Source organism: Anopheles darlingi, chromosome 3 (assembly GCF_943734745.1).
Source record: "Anopheles darlingi chromosome 3, idAnoDarlMG_H_01, whole genome shotgun sequence".
NCBI lineage: Eukaryota > Metazoa > Arthropoda > Insecta > Diptera > Culicidae > Anopheles > Anopheles darlingi.
Window position 1 is genome coordinate 43,313,439 of NC_064875.1, and position 7,500 is coordinate 43,320,938.

Sequence of the window (7,500 nt, forward strand, 5' to 3'; positions counted from 1 at the left end):
TGCTTTACTACTTTGGACTCCACTTGCACCACCATACGTGAGTGAGATCTTTCGACCGCCGACATCCATGACATCGCTAGCAGCCACCACGTGGCAGTCGCAAAACGAGCGCTGAGACGAGGACATGGAAAAGGAAGACATTGGCACCGTCGAAACACTACCATCGGTGTTTGTACCGCTACCGCAGAAACAATCGCTGGGCGCAGCAGCAACAGCAGCAGCAGCAGCAGCAGCCACCGATGATGTCGGTGCAAATGATAGCGACTGCGAGAGGGATGGCGGGGAAGGCAACGATAACAACAGTGCCTCGGCACCACCACCCATTGGCTGCTCTGGTAGCATCGGATAGGCGGAGACGGCGGACATCATCATGTCAGCGATTGCACTACCTACCGAAGAAAAGAAGCAATGGAAAAGCGCCCCCGAAAGGGCTCTGCATGTAAGCAAACAATGTGATCTTTCCTTTGTAGCAGCAATACAGGCTTAAAAGGTAACCGAAAATTACACTCTGATACGACCTAACCCAAAACGAAGAAAAAGAGAAAAGGCCTAATGCTTGCCAATAATGTTTCACTCCTTCGCTTTTCCCTACACTTTTTGCTCCCTCGCGTTCTCGCGTTTCTACATCGTGTTATTACTCTGCCAATTCGGTAAGTGAACCAACCAAATGTAAAATAGTTTGAGAGGTTAACAAATCACTACTTCTGGTGAATTGGTACACCAAAAAACACAGGCAGAATTGATAAACAAAAAAGTGCAATACAAATCATGAAGAAGAGAAGATTATTAAACCGAAAGTGGGTGAATGTATAGTAAAGAAACCAGGTATCAGCGATCCAACTTGGTCGGTATGTTGCCTTTTGGATAGTCACTTCTAACACCTCGCCTAGCGCAAACCGGTTCCCTTACCATCGAGTGAGCGCCCAGTAAACTTAAGGATCCTATATCAATAGGTAGTTGGGGAATTTGGGTTGTGTATGTATGTGTATGATAGTGAAAGTGAAGATGGTACGAGAGTTAAGGAACCACCACGAGACGTTAAATTACATGTACGTATATGCATTCTCCTCAATTCCTATTGCTATTGGCGCTGTTACTGCTGTACATTCTAAGGGAATATTCTAACCGCTTTGTACATTATAATACGTCCTTCTGTCTTTTAAGATATCATTTACTCGACTCCATCGACTCCCAAGGTCTCCCCGACGTCCGAACAATGCAGAGAGGTTATTGTTGCCGAAGAGGAGGAACTACCACGACACCCTATGAGAATACACGGAAAAGTACACGAAATCATTTTCTGTTTGTTTTGTTTACGCATTGTACCTTTTATTCGTTTATAAACAATTACATTTAGGAAATATTCACTGCACTGTATTTAGACCTAGAACAACGGAAAGTATAAGTCAATAGACGTCTGTGTACACAGATCGTTGCTTATAAAGAAGAGCTAGAGACAATCGCTCAAAGCATCATGCATAGCTCTCAATCGCTCAACCAAAGTAGCGTTTGAAAAGGGTAACCTGCCGATCAGGAGGAGGAAGAGCCCGTAGTACCCGGTAAACTATAGGCCGAGCAATGCGATTTGGTGTTCAGCATATGTGCCTTTAGAATGTCCTTGCGCGAGAAGCGCTTGCCGCACTTCAGACAACCGAACTGCTTCGCAACGCCACATTCATATTTCATGTGCCGTTCGAGCGTGTACGATAGCGCATAGGCTCGCGGGCACCGTGGACACTTAAATGCCGAAGATGATGATAATGAAGATGAGATGGATGATGTTGATGGCGATGATGATAATGATGCCAGTGATGTCTGTGATGAAAAACCGGGACCAGCACGAGGACAAAGCACGCTGCTATTGCCACCACTGGCAAGGCGGCTTCCTTCTGCCGTTTGTGTAACGATTGCTGCTCCTGAGCAGGCCATCACGTTGCAGACATTACTACAATCGCTGTCGCAACAGCCAGCGCTACTACTATTGCTACTACCGTCGGTGATGTGTGAGACTGCTGCAGCTGCTGCAGCAGCGGCCGCCGCAGTGCGTAGCGTTGCTGTTAACAGCCGTTGGGTACTAGTACGCGAGGAGCATAGACTACTGAATCCGCAAACAGGCGACATCATACAGGGTGGTGGTGATGGTGGTGATGATGATGTTGTCGCTGCCGTTGTAACCACGCGTTCCACCAATAATGCTGCAAGTAGAAAGCAATCGACGCGATCGAAAGAGAACGAATGCAAATAGGTATATAAGACCGAGAGGTATGGGGGGAGCGGGACAAGGATTCATTCATTCAATGTCAAGAAGAAGATGAGATGCACGGCGCGAGCCAGTTCGTTTTTGCTGCTATGTGCATAGAGAGATCCAGAGATAAGTGCCTGGAGATACGGCGAATTATCAGAAATGCATATGACAAACAAACAAAGCTAATGGACCCGAGGGAGTACAGATAGATGATCTCGAATGTGCCAACAGGACGAGATCTAATAAGAATCAAACAAGGCGAGAGTTATTTAGTGGAGAATCTATGGTCTCCTATTTGCAGCTATCGTCGCTCACAAACACACAAAATTTTGGGGTGATTTTGTTCCAAAATCAAAACGAAACCGAGCTACACGGAAAGCAAAAGTATTACCACCCCGGGACGAGCGTGCCAAGCCTTTCCTTCCTTAACGTAAATATCCTCGCTACAGAAAAAAAAACATTTATACGTGATGGAATCAAGACATACAAAGATGATAATAAAATGCCATCACCCCCCTCTAGAGGAGTACACAACTTTCTTTTCTACAGATGAAAGAAAGTGTCTTCTCCAACCAAAGCTGCTGTGTACTGTAGTAGTGATGAACGCCCTCCCCTCAACAATTGCGAAATAGCTCGAAAATCAAACTAAAAACAATAAATTTCCATTGACCTTTTATCCAAGATAATCAAACGTGCGCGCCGTCCTTTTCCGGTCTCTCCACAGGCGATGGATGAGAATGAATGGTTTCAAAAGCATGAGGAATTTGTAAAAAAAAACGAATGTAGTATTTTTGACAAGCAATTTAACAGAATAGTATAAATACAAACTAATCAAACGCAAAACAAATTGCGCCATAATATACCACACCACATTGCGGGGTTCACACATCCGACGTTCTAATCCTATCCTAATATCCTCAACCAATTATTAGAGCACGAATGATGGCGGGGCAGGAGAAAAAAGACCGAAGAAATAAAGCCTGGGTGGAGGAAAGGAAATGTTTTCCAAAACGATGTGATATTGTTAACTAGCGCCTTAATCCATGCAACACACAATGACACAATCTCTCATTTGATGGTTTAATGCAAAGGTATCCATTTTTATTGTTTCAATTCATTTGAATACTGTGCTCTCCTAAATCCCTGTGGTGGTCCCCGCGAAGAACTCATCTCTCTCTCTTACTGATTCTACTTTCATCGTCAACCTTAGGAAAAGCTGAGAAATAAACTTTGAAACGTACTGGAAAAACCCTAAAAGATGCTTTACCCAGCGGTTCTAACGAATTCTTATGCACTGACATTATAGATGTCCCAACTAAGCCAGCCAACGATTATTAAATTGTAGTATGAAAAAAAATGAATTTACTGCCATATACACCGACCTCCTTTTTGCCGTCATGTCAAATTGATACCTGCAGCTGCAGCTGTGTTTCAAATCGAACAAAGCTCAACTGATGGGCCCCGTGCGCTGCTAAAGGGTTACATGGCATTTCAAATACCATAAGTGAGAGCGATGAATCGAGCATGAAAATAATGCCTACCCACCATATTCCAGATAGATGCATAGTAATGAGAATAAGCAACACAAGTCCAATTACTATGCCTTGACCACTACTCTCTGGCTCGGTGCTTGTCGCCAACGCACGCTTCACAATAATGTCAAAATTATGCAAACACGGAGGAAACTTTACGATCGGAAAAATATATGCAATTATCCTTAGCCCATACCGTGAGGCCTTGTCTCTTGCTGAGTGCCATTGGCAAGAAGGTGTTGCCCGTTCATGTACCGTACAGCAGCTTAGCACAAGATACCACCACATAAGCGCATTGATCAGGGGGAGATCGGTAATGATCAATAAATTTAAGTCTCATTTAATGCATGCACGAAGCTTCACAATTGCATAGACAGAGGACATCAAACGATCAGGCAGATTGCTGAGGTTAACTCCCTCATCCCCATGCAATGCAAGCAAAAGGATCATACAATTTGGAATACTCTCATTGGCAGTCAACCTTAAAGCCTACGTCTCAACGCAAATATGCGCGCAAGGCCAAATGGTTGCAATTTATGGCTTATTGAGCCATACATTTTTGTAAAAATTACTCTCCTGTCAGTATTCCTCTACTTACTATGACTACCAATGCTAGGCTAGAGAGCCACTAAGGTGTGATGGGTCGAGCGCACAACGAATTCGTTGAGCAACGGCGCTTTTAGACATCCTGAAGCACTGTGCAAAGCGCATGACTTTAACCTAAAAGCCTGGCTTATTAATTCCTCTTTCTGTATCAGTAATACGGTAACACGGGTGTCATAAATTCTTCCTCCTATAACCATCATTTCAAATATTAAATTTAAATGCCTACCCACTAGGCCAATGGCCGTTCGTGAGTGCAATTCAAATCACATTGAAAAGATTGCATAGTGCAGACGTATTGTTTAGACGTCATGAAGCTTTCTCTAACGAATACATAGTGCCAAGTATCATTCAAATTAAAACTCCTAATTCTCCTAATTCTCCCAATACTAGTAGTACTATAGACGTAAAGGCAACAGTTTAATAAATTTCTTCGACGATTTACCGGATTTAGTAGATACATCAGAAACACAATGAAACGGATTCTGGATAATCTCTCTCTTTCGGTAGAAACACGATGATGCATACTTACTCTTTGCTGCATTAGTTCAACATAGAAGACATTTTCCAGGACAGACAATACTTCCCGACGGATTGCTTCGAACATCCAACAACAAAGAATCGGAATCTCGCATACATCACACACAACATACAGTAGTGGAATCCCGCACGCACAAGCACACACGCATTTGATATCGAGCATTCATCCTTTTCACACACTAAGTAGCGAAAATATCTAATGACAATTGATTTTAAATCATTAAAAAAATTGAAACTAACTTCCGCCAGTGTTGAACTAACATATTTTTAGTTCTATATCAACAAACATTTTCTTTGCGAAAGAAAGAAAATGTGAAAGTCCAAATTAACTATTTGAAGAAAGCTTTACATTGGTTTGTGTGATCACAAAATGCGAAACAACGAAATATCAATTGAATTATTGAAGACGGAAGAGCAAACAAATATGATCACTGCATAGTGGTGTAGAAAGGCTCATTACGAATGGAATGGTGAACGTATAAACATGTTTAAATAGGATAATGACAGGAGTGTGACTGAGGGACGTTTGTAATGGCGAAACAATAGACACAAAAATTAGCAAACTAACTCTAAAATAGAATCTCCATCTCTGCAACGATACAATTACAGAGAAGGAAAAGTAACTTACCTGTCAACATCTGACCCCCGCTACGGGAGCGCGGCACTTCTCTTATCGGTGGACAGCATCTTACAAACCATTACCATTTACCAGCGCAAAACCATTTTTGATTCTCTACTAAGCAAATCAAGTGTTTAGATAAAACAATGCAATGGAAACTTTTCAAGTATCGACTTCTCTTCAAGTGTTAAAACATATAAAAGTTAATTCTTCTTCTGACCTGAAAGTCAGTAAAATTAAATTGATGTTGCAGCATTTCAGCGGGAATTTTTTATATATACCGTAATCAATTCAATCGTTAAAAACTCGGCCAAAGAATTTGTTCATCGTACGGGGCTCCTACTTGAATAGTGTGCCATTGACATTGCTTCCACACACTTAGATCGTGTTCATTTTATACTCTTCATTTGCTTATTCCTGAGAATCCACTTACCATGAATGGCTTGCAAGCGCTAAAACACTATTACCTCACTGCAAATTGATTACAACAATTTACAGCTACATCTTGAAGAGAAATCTGCTCGCAGCGTACAATGACGGATAACGTCATGCTGACGTGATGATGATCGAGGAACACTCGATCGCTGCTGTCGCTGCTGCCGTTGCGCTGCTGCTACCGATGAAGATGATGAACCGACGCAGAAGCAGGATACCAGCAACCGATGCATTCCTCTCCGTGTTGTTCCAGGTAGTTTGACCTCTCACTTTAGCACTAATCACACATGAAGCACAGAAACGCCACTAGATGCACCACTGTTCGAAAACACACCTTTCATAATGCACATATACACACTGGCACATATCACGACTCACAGCGCGCACATAAGCACAACGTTTCATGTAACCGAATTGACAGAATCTCGCACCTCGCTCGATCTCATGCCATTCATTCGCCCGTCCCAATGTGCCGAAATCGTGTTTCTCTGCTTGCAGCATTCGAAAGATCGATGCAAGCAAAAACCAGAAAACATTAGCTGGTAGTGGGCGAATGGATGATTTGCATGTTCCGGACGAAATGTTCGCGGCGACAGGGACGACGACTTGACAGAAACAACAAAAAAAACCGTTTGACGACGCGATCGACAACACCGCGAAACCGACCGACCGACGACCGATCGAAAAAGATACACGAACATTTTCGAATCATTATGTTCGCAACAATACAGCCACGGATTGCTATTCTTGCTGGAGAAAACCGGTTTTCTCCAGTCCCGAAAACGAACGACCGATTTGACCGACACTTGACATTTTGACAGATTTGACAGTTAAATTCTTTTTACTCGCATTCGCAGCGAGAGGGTACGAAATACGAAAAGGAATAAGGGTGGAAATACGAACAGTTGGCGTAGTACAGAGCCTTCGAACTAAACCGGCCCAACAACAGCATAAACACAGATGATGACGAGGTTGAGAGACAACGACGGCAACGGCAACGGCGACGACGACGACGACGAGAAGAGGTCGAAAGAGTAGAGGAACACGAACACCCAAACCATTTTACGCTTCCTCCTAAAGAGATTTAGGGACTTCTTTCATAGGGATATATTGACGATTTTCCTGTTTTGCGTGTTCTAGCAAAGACACGCAGTTACTATCCCTGTCACAACAAAGTAAACTTTTAAAGTTCATCTACAACAAAAGAATGCCGGGACGAATGGAGAATAAGAAAACCACGGGAAGGAAATAAAAATACGGGAAACTGTCGAAAAAAGGTTGCTGAAAGCTTTACCTTTTGATGGATACAACATAATCAATTTTTTTAAAAATCAAGATCAATCTCTACTCAAGAAGCATATTTTAAAATATAAACCCAATGAGGGTCGGTCTCTGTTTAGGTACACACAGTAAGTTGTGTGTTTGTACCGAGGAGAGAACATGTGGGCGAATCATTTGGTTTTTGGACAGATTCTTATACAAATGTCGTAAGAAGCTGAACAAAGGCAATGCATAAGCGATGATTT

The 7,500-nt window shown here is 42.6% G+C and overlaps 1 protein-coding gene across 3 annotated transcripts in view; it reads right to left on the reverse strand.

Moving 5' to 3' along the window:
• Window positions 1-7,500, reverse strand: part of LOC125957523 (longitudinals lacking protein-like) — a 57,269-nt gene that overhangs the window by 16,071 nt on the left and 33,698 nt on the right. The window lies entirely within an intron of this gene.